General features: G+C 35.3%; 2 non-coding genes across 2 annotated transcripts; both read left to right on the top strand.

Moving 5' to 3' along the window:
- Positions 1–8,891: 8,891 nt before the first annotated feature.
- On the top strand, positions 8,892–8,963 carry TRNAD-GUC (transfer RNA aspartic acid (anticodon GUC)). The gene has a single exon. It is a non-coding gene; the product is annotated as a tRNA-Asp (tRNA).
- Positions 8,964–10,283: 1,320 nt separating this feature from the next.
- Positions 10,284–10,355, top strand: TRNAD-GUC (transfer RNA aspartic acid (anticodon GUC)). Its single transcript has one exon. It is a non-coding gene; the product is annotated as a tRNA-Asp (tRNA).
- The last annotated feature ends 6,297 nt before the right edge of the window (positions 10,356–16,652 follow it).

Genomic DNA, 16,652 nt, shown 5'->3' with positions numbered 1-16,652 from the left:
AAGTAACTAAACTATTAATAATACCCAATCTTAGTTACTTAGGAAAATGTGAATAAGGTGCTAATCCATGAAATTACACTTTGTACTTTGTTTAAGTCGGTTAGTGGAGCGTGTGTGGTTAACCGGGACACTAACTCGTATTTAACAAGGTAGGCAAAGGGTAACTTAACGTTTATCATAGTATCGATGGAGTGTGTGTGGTTAACCGGCACATCGATTGAGGGGTAAACACTTAAGGGTACCAAGTAATTTGCATGGTTACTTCACACCTTGTTTTGTGATCCTCGGCATCCCAATCACAAAACCTGAAGGGCACACTCGAGATTAAAACATGCCATTGAAAAGTTCAATGAATCTCAAAGATCTAGGAGTTTCAAATCCAATTAAAACCTAATAATACATTTCGTTTATCTTGGTGGAAATTGGTGAATCGTCATTCACCTACCTTCAAATATTTTATAGCTTGGATTACGGCATCCCTCTTCTAAGTTATAAAATAGTTTGTTGGGTCCTAGCCTTAATATTTCATATTGGGTGTCATATTAAGGACTTTAGATCAACTATCTTGAATATCTCCCAAAAGATGTCTGGTTTAGACATTTATGATCTTCCCAAATCTCTTGAAACAAGCTTTCCTAAATGAAGATGATGTCCCATGGAAATCATACTTCTTTCACCTCCTTCAATTATTCTCCCTAACCCACAAGTTCTTGAAAAGTTTAAGGTTACTCAAGCCCTATTGGCAAGGCAAGGTCTAGGTGTGATCACATCTTGGAGATGTAGTCACATATTGACAAGCCGGGAGAGTTGGGTGTCAAAGTCTTGAGAAAGTTGGTGGCTCAACTACTTTCTAAGTCTCATAGTGAGTTCCTTTGGGACTCCTATGAAACAGACTAAGACAAGACCCTTAATGATCTTATCCATTTGCTAAGATCAACTTCCTAAAACTTTATGGACATTGACAATGATGATATTGGATATCCAGTAAAGCTCTCTCTTCCCAATGGAAAGGGATCGGCCATAGTCAACTCGATTGACCAAATGGTAAAGAGAAAAGCTAAGTCTGTGATAGTCCCGTGTACCATCACCAAAGGGTCCATATGTTTATATTGCCAAAGGAAGGGGCATTGGTTGCGAAGCTACCAATTTACCTAAGGGTGTTAAAGTCAATAAGTTTGACTCTACTTCAGGTAAAGTCCACTATCTAACTCTGCTAAGTTTCTATTCTGAGATTCTTGATATATGATGTGACTGGGTCACATGTTGATGTTTTAAGAATCAAAGAAAAGTAAAGAAACTTAAAGAAAGAATATGTTGAATCTGATCGCGTAGATGGATTTCTATCGCATAGTTTGAAGATCGGATTCTTGAGCTACTTCTTAGGAGATATGAGCTATTGCTTAGGAATAGATAACAACAAGTTTTCATATGGATTGTAAGGTATAGTTTTTCCGCAAAGTTTTTAAAATAAAAGGAAAAATGATGATTTGATTTATTTTAAAATATCCTTACAACGGCATTTGAGGAAAAATTGTTGCTTATATGATTCCATTAATAGCAGGAGTGGAAATATGAAATTGATTCTTTCATTTGTGGTAATGTCTAAATTTACCAAATAAGGAAAGATTCTCATCACCCAAATTTCAATTGGACCGGAACTTGGAATCATGCAAGTTGTATAGCATGATGAATGAGAACTTTCAAGTATTGGAAAATTAAGACTAATTACTTGTTCACATGGATGTGTGAGTCAAGTGAAGGACTAAGGGATCGAGTACACATTCTTGTGCACTGGTCAAGTCCACCACAAAAGATCGATAAGATTATTCGTCATAATTTACTAAATCTCAGTAAATATGGTTATACTTACAAGCTTAGGTGTAATTCTGAGACATTGGAAAAGGTTCCAATGTAAGGCAGAGCGAATAAGAAGAATCAAATTAGGCAGAAGGATAAAAGTTTCTCAAATCTAAAAAGATGGGAGAGTACTTTAGTATCAGTTTTTATGATCATCTTATTGATTTAGATACCTTATCACAATTCATCCTCTAATTGCCTTCTTATAGCTAAGAAGAGGAGCTATGAATTGCTGAAGTGGTTAAATCAAGAAGATGAGTCATACTTCGTTCCAATACAAGTATTGGAGTCATACTCCAAGATTGTAATTTGAGGGACATGTCTTAAAGAAGGTTTAAAACACTTGTCAAATATAAGAGTAAAAGTTTTCTACTCTTGGACATTTGAAATTGGTAAGTTGTGATGTTTTGGATAAAACAAAGACCAACTAAGGCCAATTGTGTGAAGTGTTTATCTTGATTAGAATCCACACTATCTCTTGAATATCTGACAAGAAAGTCTTATATGTCAAGAGGACAGTGGGAATCTTAAAGGTCTTGAAAGTCTCAAGAACTAATCAAGAATAAAACATGAAGTTCTTCACTAGCACACGACTTGAGGTTTATAACCTATCGTGTTGACATATTTTGTGCCCATTCCAGTTAAAGTTGGCTTTACATATGAGTTCTTAGAGTTCTCAATTTGTTGCACAACAACTTGGAAGCAATGGCAGGCCCTTGAGCTGCCAGGTGGCAAGAAATTAAGATTGAGTTCAGTCCATATGAGTTTGGATTTGTCATTATCCTTGTCTTGTGACTATGGTTTTGACAATTCACATGGATAAGAATACATACACCAGTAAATCTAACTGTCATAAGGTTTCTCTCCGATTCATGAAAATGATGGTGAGGAAACACTTTTACTAAGTAGATTTTAGCTAGATAGCAATTGTAATATTTGCATTCTCAAAGTCGTTAGTGGAGCGTGTGTGGTTTACCGACACACTAAACTGGACTTGTGAGAAGTGGAAAAAAGGTCTAACCATTATGATTACGGCATCCCTCTTCATAATTGTTTAGACACACAAGTGTGCTATCTAAGGGAAGGTGTATGATTTTGATAAAGTTTTATCAAAAACAATCTAGTATCAGAAATCTGAACTTTGCTAAGAAAGTCAGCTGATTTATGAGTACATGTCAAAGCTAGTGGGAGCATAAGTGTTATGCTAATAATCATCATGTTAGTGGGAGCATGATAATTATGATAAGTATTGCAAGTTAGCAATGTTAATTATAGAAAACAAAAGGTTTCAATTGGGAAAAATTTGGTTTGCTATAATTAAGGGAGAGGAAATTATACTTCATCTCAAATCTAAAAGCTTAGAGTGAGGTTTTAATCATTTAGTCAAGGATATATATATGAATTTCATGTTGGAATGGCTCAATATAAGGAAATTCTATATATGGGTCCATTATTTGCGTTCTAAAATTCGATTATGATTACGGCATCCCTTTTCATAATCTGAATTATGAGAACTTGGCAAATAGAAATGGAAATATTATAGCAAAAGACTGGTTTAGTCTTTATGTGAGACATCTTGAATCGTGTCCCATATGCTTCAGATATAGGATCGATTACATGTGCTATATTCATCTTTTCTAAAATTTTCCAAATGCCTGGGGCATTAAGAAGGGAAAAGGTCTAGAATTGGATATGACTAAAAGGATTAAACAATTTTCGGGGACAATATAAGGTTTACCAAAGATTGGTTGCCCAAGGACAGTTGGAAGTATAGTGATAATTCTGGAAGTACCATATTGACATAATCTATAAGGAGGCAACTATTGTTCAGAAGTAATAGTCAAAATGGAATATGGATATGTTTCAAAGTTAGAAATTATTCAATCTGTGTAAGATTAGGAAACTTAATGCAAGAAGGATGTTTCCAAGGAACTAATCTCCTTCGGAATGCTATGTAATGGTTGTTGTCAAGTCTTTCTGACTTTGTGCATAATCATTACAAGAAGATCAATGCATATAAGTTTAGAATCTAACAGATTTCAGTAAATGGCATGAATTTGGAATTCTTGCATTTGTAGTAAGGATTTGGGACTGTGAAAGAGGATCATTGGAGTTATGTTCAATTGATCTGATTCACAAAGTGAAGATCATAGACAAACATAGTATGCATACTTGGTGTATAGCATGGCTAGTGTTTAGAAAACATAGTGTACATGCTTGGAGCATGGGACAACTATTGTTTTAAATTCAAGAATAAAGTTTATAGCTGAAACAGTATACAATGAATAATGTGTAATCATATGGTGATAAATAAAAGGTGTTTTATTTATGTTCATAGGTTTTGATAGCATATTGGATTCGATTATTATTGTTTTTCAATTTGCATATTTTGACTTCCAGAATAACTAGGTCATTGTTCTGATTGACTAAGTTATTCAAACCATCCACAGTCGGTCATATGTTGGAAGTAGATATGAATCAAGACTGTCATGGGTTGGCTTGTAGAGGTCTAAGATGTTGGACAAAGGGCTACAACACTCATGAGTGCTCATAAGTTCTGAGTATTGGATTCAACACGCGCTTATTGGAATCACTTCATGGATTTTATCACGAGTGATCATGAGACGATAATATCTTATATTCTTCAAACCTAGAGATATGAGTTGTTACTATGAGTTGGTTGTACATTGATTGCACGAAAACGCATACGGTAACTCGGTGTTATAAAACGTGCCTTTGTGTATGATTCAACAAGTAGTAGAACAAGCCATATGAGTCAAAGTTTATCCATTCCTTTTACCTTCGGGATAAAAGCAATATCTGTGGGCCCCTCGATGATTTGATGATGACAAATGGAAGTGCTCGGCCGAGCCAGGACTGATTTGATTTGTTCAATTAGTTAGTCGTCATAAATTGGAAATCAGGAAACAACAAATGGACAGAGCGAATGATTATAATCCATGTCTCAGTCCATATGATATCTAGAATGGAGGAATATATGATCCCTTATCTAATGGACAAGTCATTGACAAAGGTCAGAGTTCATTTACACGGTCAGAGTTCGACAGAAGCTTTTGAGAGCTACGATTGCCAGTCGGTTCTTGAAGTCATACGCAATAATAGTTTTAGACTTATCCAAGTGGGAGACTGTTGGATTAATGTCTAAGTCTATAACTATAATTGGTAAGACTTGACCCGACCCGGCATGGTCCATTTGGGTTGCATGGCATCATGCACTTGGATAGACTAAATGAGAGAAATAAGACACTTATGGTTATTAATATATTATAAGTTCTAGTATATTAATAATAATAATAATAAGATTATTTCATTAGTATTGATCAAGAATTAATCTAGGATTAATTAAGAGATCAAAAGAAGACTAATTAAATATATGGGTTGATTGTGTAAATCATCCATACTTATATAGTGGGCTATTGCCCCATGGATTATCTAGTTGGGCTAAAACCCATATGATACTTCATGGATGCTCCATGGTGTTTTTGTACCCATGGATCATGGAAATGAAAGGCCATGTCAATTAGGATTTACATGGTGTAACCCTAACTATATATGCATCTTATTCTTGACCAAAATCCGCCACTAGTGAGTGTAAAAGAAGGGCTAGCCAATTTCATGAGTTGTGGATTTCTCTCAAGTTATTCCAAGTGTATTTGGTGTTGTGTGAACCATTTGAGGTGTCACACTTGAGGCACTAAGCACTCAAGCTTCATGAAGACATTCTACATCAAAGAGGTATGTATTCTATCTTGTTATATTCATTATTTTGTATGCTAGATTAGGATAATACCTTGGAAGTTCATATTTGCATGTATAATAGAGAAAACATAGATCCAAGGTATTTAGGGTTGCATGTACACTTAGGAGTGTTAGAATGCTCAAAACCCAACAAAAATCTAATTTAAGTGGGAGAGAGTTTTAACACCCGTGTTCCAGATTGGTTAAGCCTTTTTGTCACCAAGGACTAAAGATGGAGTTTTGAAGAAAACTTTGTGCCACGACATGGTGCAATGATGCCCACGACATGGCTATGTTGGAAAGGAACACACGTTTTATGGAGCCACCACGGTGTGGCAACTGTTCAGGCCCAAACCCACGTACTTTAAGGGTTTTTTCCCATATTTAAGCATCTTAACCCAATAACCCCCCATTCTAGGTTATCTTCTTCAGCCTCCATCCCTTCATTTCGAAACCCTAGCCCCTCTTCCATGGAAATGAGCTTGGTGGATTGATCTTGAGGTTATTGTCCTCTTTTGGTGAAACTTAAAGAAGGAAGAAGTCCATCTTGGTGCAAGGAAGCAAGGAACAAGCTTGGATCCAATATCTTCTCCACATTTCTGAGTTATTGGAGGTATAAAGTTCATATCTTGACCTTTGTGTTTCTTTTTTCATGTTTGAGCCTATTTTTGGATGTTTTGGTCTCATTCTTGGATGCTCTTGGAGTTTGAGGAACTCCAGAGCTTGATACGGTTTTCTCATGGTCATGAACTTCTGAGTTAGTGAGAAAAATGTCTTAGCTTGAGTGTTCTTGATCCCATGTTTGAGTTTTGGTCATATTAAGTGCTTATTGGACTTATGCCTCATGATTTTATCTTTGGATGAGGTCCTAATGGATAAAGTTGGAAACTTTATCCATCAAGTCATTGAGAAGGAGTATATCTGAAGTTTTGAATATCCAAAACAATCGAGGTTTCAGACTCCGCCACGTCGTGGTCACCTTCACCATGTCAGGGGAAATGTCTGAAGTACGATTTTCTTCATTAAGTAGTTAATCCTTACAAATCTACCATTAAAGATTTAGATGAAGCAAGTTATTTTTTGAGAGTTGAATTTCTTAAAATAGAAAATGGTTTATATGTTAATCAAAGGAAATACATTTTGGATATTCTTGCTGATGCTGGACTAAATGGGTTCAAACCAGCCTGTACTCCAACTATTAAAAAAATACAACTTTGTCCTGATAAAGGTGTAATACTTGCAGATCCTAAAAGATATAAAAGATTAGTGGGAAGGGTTCTTTATCTCAATTTTACCAAGCCATATATTACCTATGTTGTGCAACAATTAAGTCAATACTTACATGCTCCAACAAATTTACATTGGAAGGATGTTGTGCACATGTTAAAATACTTAAAAGGAAATCATTCAAAAGGTTTACTTCTTAAGAAATCATCTTCACCAATAACAATTAATGCATACAGTGATTTAGATTGGGCTAATTGTACAGACACAATAAGATCTTTAACTAGATATTGTATATTTTTTTGGATCTCCTGGAAATCTAAGAAGCAAAAGACTATATCCAAATCTTCATGTGAAGCTGAATACATGAGTTTGGCTTCAACTCTGTATGTGAGTTATTATGGATAAGCTACATTCTTAAAGATTTACATGTCACATTAAATATTCATGTTTTCCTATGGTGTGACAATAATGCAGCCATACACATTACTAAAAATCCTATTTTTCATGAACAAACAAAACACATTGACATTGATTGTCACATACTGAGAGACCAATACAAATTGGGATTTGTCTCTACCATGTATATTCCAACAAAGCAACAACTAACAGATGTCTTCCTAAAAGGATTGTGCAGCCCTCAATTCCAAAATCTCATTTCCAAGTTAAACCTTAATGACATTGATCAAGGTCCAACTTGAAGGGGGATGTTGATATATTAACACATGTTCAAGATATAGTTATAATTAGTTACAACTATAGTTAGAAGCAGTTAGCTCACATTTAGTTCACTTAATCATAGTTAGTTGGTATTGTGCAGATGTATATATATAGATTTCTCATTGATGCAATTCATTATTGAGATCAATAAATTTCTTTACATCTTATTCCTCTCTCTTCAATACATTTGATTCTTTATTTTTATAAATTGTTGCACCCTTATACATTTTAAATTCAGTTTCATCAATTTTATTATTTGAACAAGCTCCAACATGTTTATTCCCGATCACTCTTTAACACATTTTCTTAAAGCCTCGATCATTTTTTTAATTCTAGCCGTTGCGTTTTTGTGAGGCTCTTTTTTTACTAAAATTCAACCCATTCTTAAATGTAACTCATGTGGCGCATTTAACAATAACAAAGTAAGGTCCCGTTTGATAGTTTCTGTCTGGGAAAGTGTTGTCTGATAAAGTGCTGTTTGGGAAAGTTTTCTGACTGGGAAAGAAACCATGCTATTTGATTGTACATCTGATTGATTGTGCTGAATGATGAAAAAAAGTAACAACTCAATAAAAAATAAATTTAAAAAAAGTTATTTAAAAAAATTAATAATCCAATAAAGAAAGAAATATGTGGGGTTTGGTGTATAATTGTCTTTCCAGCCCATTCAGCCAAAAAGATATAATTTTAGGGTTTTCTGGGAAAGACATATCTTACCGGGAAAGACCCTTTCTTTTGTGCAAATCAAACAGTCTTTCCGGTCCATTCAGCTAGAAAGATCTGTTTGGACCTGGAAAGATCTGTTTTGTAACCATTGAACAATTTTTCTTTTTCAAAAAATCAATGGATCCTTAACAAAAAGAATAGCACTCGAACGTCCTCTCACGCTATTGATTACAAAATCAAATTTCCAATTCCCCCACACACATACGCCTATGAAAATTCTAAACGATTCACCATTATTTTTTTTGCAAACCCAAATATTGAATTCAACGAGTATTTCATTACAAAACTACACCTTAATAGCAATAAAATCTAGAAGTTGTAGTGACTAAAAGTAATATTACAATGTATTACAATTACATTCTAATTTTAATTCTGTAAAATAAGAAAAAAAATGTTAGAAAAACTTCATACAAAAGTATTGCATCACACAATTTTAATAACTCTTCATTGTAATTTTTTTAGATACTTAGTTTGTCCATTATATGTGTATTTATATTTCAAACAGAATAATAATTATAAATATTGGCATTACTCATGACAAAAACAATCCGGCATAATACAGAGCTCACTATAATTTATTAAATAACGGAAAGTGAAACACGATTGTCGTTGTAGTATAGTGGTAAGTATTCCCGCCTGTCACGCGGGTGACCCGGGTTCGATCCCCGGCAACGGCGGTTTTTTTTATGTCCTAATTTTCCACTAAAACGATAACGGATAGCCAATCTCCAAGATCCAGAACTTATCTACACTATAAAAGAAGTTTCAGTTCAGCCCCTCTATTTTTTTTTTCCTTCTCATTATTTTAAATATAATTAAAAACTTGATGAGTTATTATTTATAGGTTACCAACCGGACCTATTTCAAATCCCCCAAAAGTAAACGATCTCAACACACCAAAAGCCCATTTCAGACTTGAAATTTGTCGTGTAAGATTGTCTGATTGAGACTCATCAACAAAATATCAAGACTTATAGTCTTGCTGAAGACAAAATACGTAAATTGAGAAATAGAGTATTGGTGTTTGAGTTAATTGTTTCAAAAAAGAGAAAGAGACTCTTTATTTCCACTCGTATAGTGGCAACAATGTTTCGACGTGTTGGGCTTAGGATGCGGTTTGAACTTTGAAATGTATATAAAATAAACAAAGAACAAGACGAGTTAGGGGTCTAACCCAATAATTGTAATCTTTTCATTTCATAATAACTCATAAGAGGTATTTGTAAATGGAATATGTTTGATAACAGTATATATATAAATGATACCATAATATTATATACTAAAACCAGACATAATGAAATTTGCCAAACAAAAGAAAATTAATCCTTTGGTATTAGAAATGATCTTTGTATGAGGTTATGGTGTGATAATGTGATAACACCATTAACCGAATTTAGTTACGTTGTTAATAGATTATTATGATGTTTTGGGGTGTTTACATTAGCTCTTGATCTCTCTGAGGTTCCAAGAAGTTATATTTGGTTAATGTTTAATGAAATTTAAGGCTGTTATATCTTTTCTAAATCTCTCATGGTTGTCTTCAATCTCTTTTATATATCTCTAGTACGTTGGCCATTGCTCTTACTTCTTGTTTCATGATAATTCAACTTGATGCTTAAATAATTATAAAAGAATGTAAACATATAGTTAGATGTTTATCCATGTACGTCGTTAACATTAACTAACTGCATTTTATATCATGATGAAAATAGTTAATGGTTGCTTAGATATATATTGTCATACTATTTTATATCAATTAACATTCGAAACAAATAAATTTATGGTTTCTTTTCTCATGTGTACTTGTAACAATCATGTTACATTTTGTGAAAATTGGTATAACTAATGAATAACATCCAAGAATCTTTATCCGAAGACTTTTCTTTAATAAGGTTCACTCAATCGACCACAAGGGTTTCAAGTGACAATTGTAATATATTAACTACTTATATGGATTCCAAGAATTTGTAGAATAAAATTTTCAATTAATCAAACTTGTCGTTGTAGTATAGTGGTAAGTATTCCCGCCTGTCACGCGGGTGACCCGGGTTCGATCCCCGGAAACGGCGATTTTGTTTTTTATGTTATTTGGAGCTCTTGTGTGATAAGATGAAGTTCAGTTTCCTTGTTGCAAAATGGTTACCCTGGTCCCTGGCGATACTAAAGAAGTTTCAAATCAGCCCCTGTGTTTTTTTTTATCTTACTATTATTAATTAAGGCTAATATATTTTTATAAAACAAGATAATTTTTTTTTTTTGAACAGGAGCATCATATATTACAAAACTAAACCTCTAGCAAGGAGCTAGAGAAAAAAACAAATTAAGGCCGGATTTGATTTTGTAATTATATCTTATTTTTCAATACCAATTTTTTTATGCAATGCATTTGGTAAAATATTGTATACATTTATACCACATGTAGTAGTGATTAGTAAATTAAACATGTTGCATAAGTTCATCTTCAAAGAGTTTATCTTCACTAATATGATCCAAATAAGGTGCATCAGATATAGAATCTCCATCATAATCTTTATGGACATTAATCACAACAGATTCAATTTCTTTCTAACTACATGTTCATATTTAGTATCACAAATTGAGTATTACGTCATCAATTTTTGTGCTTTTCAATCCTTAATATAGAGAATGCTTAGGAAAGCAATAAGATATGTCCTTACTGATAGCGGAATACCTTCCTTGCCTTTCTTATTAAAAATCATTGATACATATACAACACGAGGATGCCATCCATAATGGAAGTTCCTCAAATCAAGGGAAACCTAACAATACATAATTATCTCTAAGTATACAAAGATTATATACAATAAAAACAAATATCTTCCATATTTAACACACCCCCGCAGTCGAAACAGGAGGCTTACATATGTTGAGACTCGCTCTTCAAAAGGAACCAAGGGTAATCCTTTGGAAAAAAAATATCAACAATTTGATGTCTAGATGGCATGTGTAACACACGAACTTGCCCTTTCGCCACCTTCTCTCTAACAAAATGTATGTATAGTTCAATATGTTTCGTTCGTTGATGTTGAACTGGATTTTCAGTTAAATATATTGCACTGACATTGTCACAATAAACAATGGTCACCTTCTGAATTGGACAATGTAGCTCCATCAACAAATTCCGCAGCCAACATGATTCAGAAACAACATTGGATACGCCCATATACTTGGCCTCTTTGTTGGAACGAAACAAAGTAGGTTGTTGTTTAACGGACCAAGACAGCAGGTTATTGCCAAGATACACACAATACCCAGAGGTAGACCGTTGTGTATTTGGATATCCTCTTCAATCGGCTTATGTGAATGAGACAAGGGATGAACAGGAGGAGGGATAAACATGTAGACCAAACTCCAATGTCCCTTGAACATACATGATGATGCATTTTAAATCATTCATGTGTTCATTACGGGGATCATGCATGAATAAGCATACTTGTTGGACCGCATACGTGATATCTGGTCTAGTAAAAGTTAAGTATTGAAGAGCTCCTACCAAGCTTCGATAATGAGAAGTATCAACATATGGAGGACTAGACGAGGCACTAAGATTAAGTTTGGTATCAACGGGTGTAGCAGCTGGTTTGCAAGTCGACAAACTGGCACGTTCAATAATTTCAGTTGTATATTTCTTTTGAGATAAAAACAGACCATGTTGATGGCGGTGGACAGGAATCCCCAAGAAATAGCTTAATGGACCCAAGTCCATAGCAAATTTAGAACCGAGTTGTGAGATAATAGATACCCGTGGATTATCAGATGATGTTGTTAGTATGATATCATCTGCATAGAGCAACATGTAAGCCATGTTTGTTCCATTTTTATATATAAATAAGGAGTGATCCGACACGATGTGTACAAAACCCATTTTTTCATGATCAACAAAGCGTGTATGTCAAGCCCGTGGGGCTTGTTTGAGCCCATATAGGGACTTCTTCAAAAGACATACATAATTTGGATGTAACTTGTCCCTAAACCCCAATGATTGATGCATATAAATGGTCTCACTAAGATCTCCATGTAAAAAAACATTTTTTACATCTATCTGGTGAATAGACCAAGATTTGGATAGAGCAAGACCCAACACAGTTCTGATAGTTGTTGGCTTCACCACTGGACTAAATGTTTTCTCTACAGTCAATGCCAACTTGTTGTGTTTTTCCATCACCTACAAGACGGGCTTTATGCCTCTCAAATGAACCGTCATAATGCTCTTTATGAGAAAAAATCCACATAGACCGTATAATATTAACATTTGGTGGCCGTGGTACTAGTTCCCACGTCTCATTTTTCATAAGAGCATTAAACTCATCCTCCATAGCAAGTTTCCAATTCACATCGCGAAGGGAAAGACCAATATTTTTTTGGTAAGGGTGAACGAGAGACTGAAGTGGACATATTAAACGGAATTTTTAGTTTAAAATGCCATGTCAACTTCATGTAATTGGTCGAGTAGACTGTGGAATTGGAGGTGTTGGAATTTGAACAGGAGGTGTGAGAGGGCCAGACTAAGGTGAGATTGAGGTGAGATAGGAGGAGTAGGGGATGGTGAAACAAGTGGGGTAAACACTGGTGGGGAGTTTGTAGGTATGAAAACAGCAGGAGGATGAGAAGACGGAACCATGTGTTCATCGCTATACACATATGGAGAAATGGCATCATCTAAAAAAGAATAAGAAATAGATGACGTTCTATGAAGTGAAGAAAAGGGAAATTTGGTCTCATCAAACATGACATGTCGACTCATAATTATCTTATTTGTTGACATATCAAAACACTTATAGCCACGTTGTGACACCGGATGTCCTAGGAACACACACGGTGTAGATCTTGGTTGAAGTTTGTGAATAGTGGTAGAAGGAAACAGGGGAGAACACAAGCAACCAAATACCTTAAGTTCCAAATATGATGGGACTTTTTGATACAAACATTTTAAGGGAGATTTATTATTCAGAACTTTGGTAGGTAAAATATTATGTAAATATGTGGCATGTTGCAAGGCATGAGGCCAAAACGAGGGTGTAATAGAAGCATGAGCTAATAGAGTTCGCACCACATTATTAAGAGTTCTTAGTTTACGTTCTGCTTTTCCATTTTGTGAGGATGTATGAGGACATGAGAACTGAAACACAATCCCATTGGTGTTGTAAAAATCCATAAACAAGGTGCTATTGAACTCACCCCCGTTGTCACATTGTAAGGATTTTATTTTGCAAGTAAATTGTGTTTGAACAAAAGCATGAAATGTTTTAAAAATAGATAAGACTTGAGATTTTTTGGCTAGATAAAACGACCACGTAAAATTGGTAAAATCATCTACCATCACAAGATGATATCGATGACCCATGGAACTAACAACAGGCGATGTCCAAATATCAACATGAAGAATATCAAATGGCATAACAGTGTATGAAGTAGAAGAAACAAATGGTAATTTAACATTTTTCCCACGTTGACAAAAAGGACATAAAACTTTATTATCAAGAGCACTACACTGAATGTCATTATTAGACCTAAGAAATTGAAAAACTGGAGCTCCTGGATGACCTAAGCGAGCATGCCATAAGCTTGGAGCAAAAACAGAAAATGCAGAATGAAGAGCAGCTCTACTGGTGACCGAGTATAGTTCCCATGACTCTCACATATCATTAGCACGACTCCCGTCTGTAATTCCTTCACAGAAAATCCCCATGGGTCAAATTTAATAGACACACGATTATCATTGAAAATTTTTCATACTTAAACAATATTTTTTACAATGTGGGGAACAAGAAGGAAATTTTTCAAAGTGAACTGAGAATGAGGATGTTTCAGAGTTGAATGTTTGTAACCATGAATTGGAATTAAATTTCCATTTCCAACAATGAAAATCCCCAACATCCTCGAGCACCCCCACTATTGCCACCTCTTGAGGTATTTCGACGAAATTCCTAAGATCCTTTTACTTCTTGCCGAGATCCCTGTTGGTTTCCAATGGGATGTGTGTCATCCCTACATTTGTAAATGGCAGGTATCGCAGTAGGGTTACTTTGGCTTTTTCTTTACTCTTGCTTCTTCAGGACAAAACATTGATCTTTCATGGTAGAACTGTGGGAGTGGATTAGTTTGTCTATGTTAGGAAGTAAAGTGGATCATTAGCAAAAATACGAGCATACAAGACACATTATTTATGTGGTTCGTTCAAGGTGACCTACGTCCACGGGCAGGAAGGGAGTATTCTTTATTTCAAATCTCTCAAACAGAGGTTACAAGTACAGTTACACAAAGATTCTACTATTACTCTAGAATTCAAGATACGAAACGACCTAGCATGCATCACTATTTATACTTGAGGGATCAGATCTAAAACCCTAATGGGTCAAGCCCATTGGCCCATAGGACCATGAATGGTGACAACCAATCATATTCCTCCATGCAGCATCTGTTGGAACATTCTTCCATGTCACATAACCCATGAGCATCAACAACACACATGATGGAGCACCTTGTGCCATAGTGAAGCATCATGATGTACAAGTGGCACATCATGAACACTAATGGCCCAACATCCATCATGGTGGCATAGCATGGTGTATTTCTTAAGCAATACCAACTTCTGGGCATCCTTAAACGATCTTGAGCATCATAGAGGACTTCATATCATACTTGGCTAATCAGGGACCAAGATGGTCCATCTTGTGCCATGATAGAGCAACAAGTGTATGGATGATGCAACATGCTTCAAGTGTGGAGCAAGAACTTCTAGGTTGGAGCAACATCACCATCTTGGCGTACCAAAATACTCCATGGCACAACAGGGATACCTAATGGCGCAAGATGGATACCCCATAGCGCAAGAGGGGTATACTTGGCGCAAGAAGGAATGTCTTGGCGCAACAACATCCTTCTTGGATAAACCCTTTATCAGATGGCGCAACAAGGTCCCCTTGTTGCTCCATATCACTCCCAAGTGCTCCAAACCTCTTCTAAGTGCTCCAAACCCCCTTTTATATGATTCGTTCCTTTGGCACTTGATCCGTTCCTTTGTTAGACGATCCATACCCTTCTCAGATGATTCTTTCCTATGTCACATGCTTCATGAACCCCAGGTGCTCCATTGAGTTCCAAGTGCTCCAAATGCTCCATGAACACGATCCAAAATGCTCCATGAGAATGCTCCAAATGCTTGAGTCACATTTAATAGTCTCAAAAGAATACCCACACCACTATATGCTTCAGTAAGGCCAAAAACCAATTTAAGTACTAATCAATCATTATAGACAGGGGTACCCATATTTTTCAATTGATCTGCCAGAAGTTTTATTCATTGGCAGTAGGCAAAAGCATTTGGAAAATTTTCCATGACTGTGAGAGAGAACTCTTGTTCTAGTGTGACAACACGTGAGTGCTTTTTGTCTTGAAATATGTTATGCAAACGATTTCATGCCTCCATGGTAGTGGAATCTGGTTCAAGAATTGTATGTAACAAATCATGAGAGATTGTAGCATATATCTATTAAAGGACAGTTGCATCTAGGGTTAGCCATAATTTATGTTCTTCTTATGTAGATGACACCTTCTATTTTCCTGTTGGGATGATATGGTGCTAAACTTTGTGGGAACGAGCGTGTATTTTGAAGAGCTCTACCCACGTAGAATATTGGACATTCTCCATTTCGAGAGTGATGGAGATATGGTTCTTAATATTAGAAACCATGAGTGCAGGATGAAGCTTTGAAGTCATCTTAGAAGGTACGGTAGGAGGGGAAGAATGAGGTGAAGATAAAGAAGAAGATTTGGGGGACTCACTTGTCACCTTTAAAGAGCTAGGATCTGATACCATGAAAGCGGAATACCTTCCTTGCCTTTCTCATTAGAAATCATCGGTACATATACAACACAAGGATGCCATCCAGAATGGAAGTTCCTCAAATCAAGGGAAACCTAACAATACATAATTATCTCTAAATATACAAATATTATATACAATAAATACACATATCTTCCATATTTAACAATTACATGTATCCCTAGTAACTATTTGCATAAATGTAGAAACTTAGTGAAGTCCATGCCTACAAAATAGTGTTTTTAGGGTTATTAAAACCCCCTTCTGATGCACTAGTGGTGGAACAAAAACACATTGATAGCTGACATCAACCTTTAATACCACCTACCTTCATTATGTTAAAATAGTTTAAAGTTAAATAGTTATAAAATATATGTATTATGGTTTATCAAATGCTTCGATTCCATAAAACTAAGCAAGTGCTTGGAAGCTTTGATTTTATAATAAAAATGCAACAACTATGTTGATTCTTACTTTAAGCATTGAACAATCCTACATATAAGGGTTTTGTATGTTAATC

Source organism: Lactuca serriola, chromosome 3 (genome assembly GCF_051521515.1).
Source record: "Lactuca serriola cultivar US96UC23 chromosome 3, Lser_US96UC23_V15, whole genome shotgun sequence".
NCBI lineage: Eukaryota > Viridiplantae > Streptophyta > Magnoliopsida > Asterales > Asteraceae > Lactuca > Lactuca serriola.
This window is presented reverse-complemented; position numbering and strand designations above follow the sequence as displayed.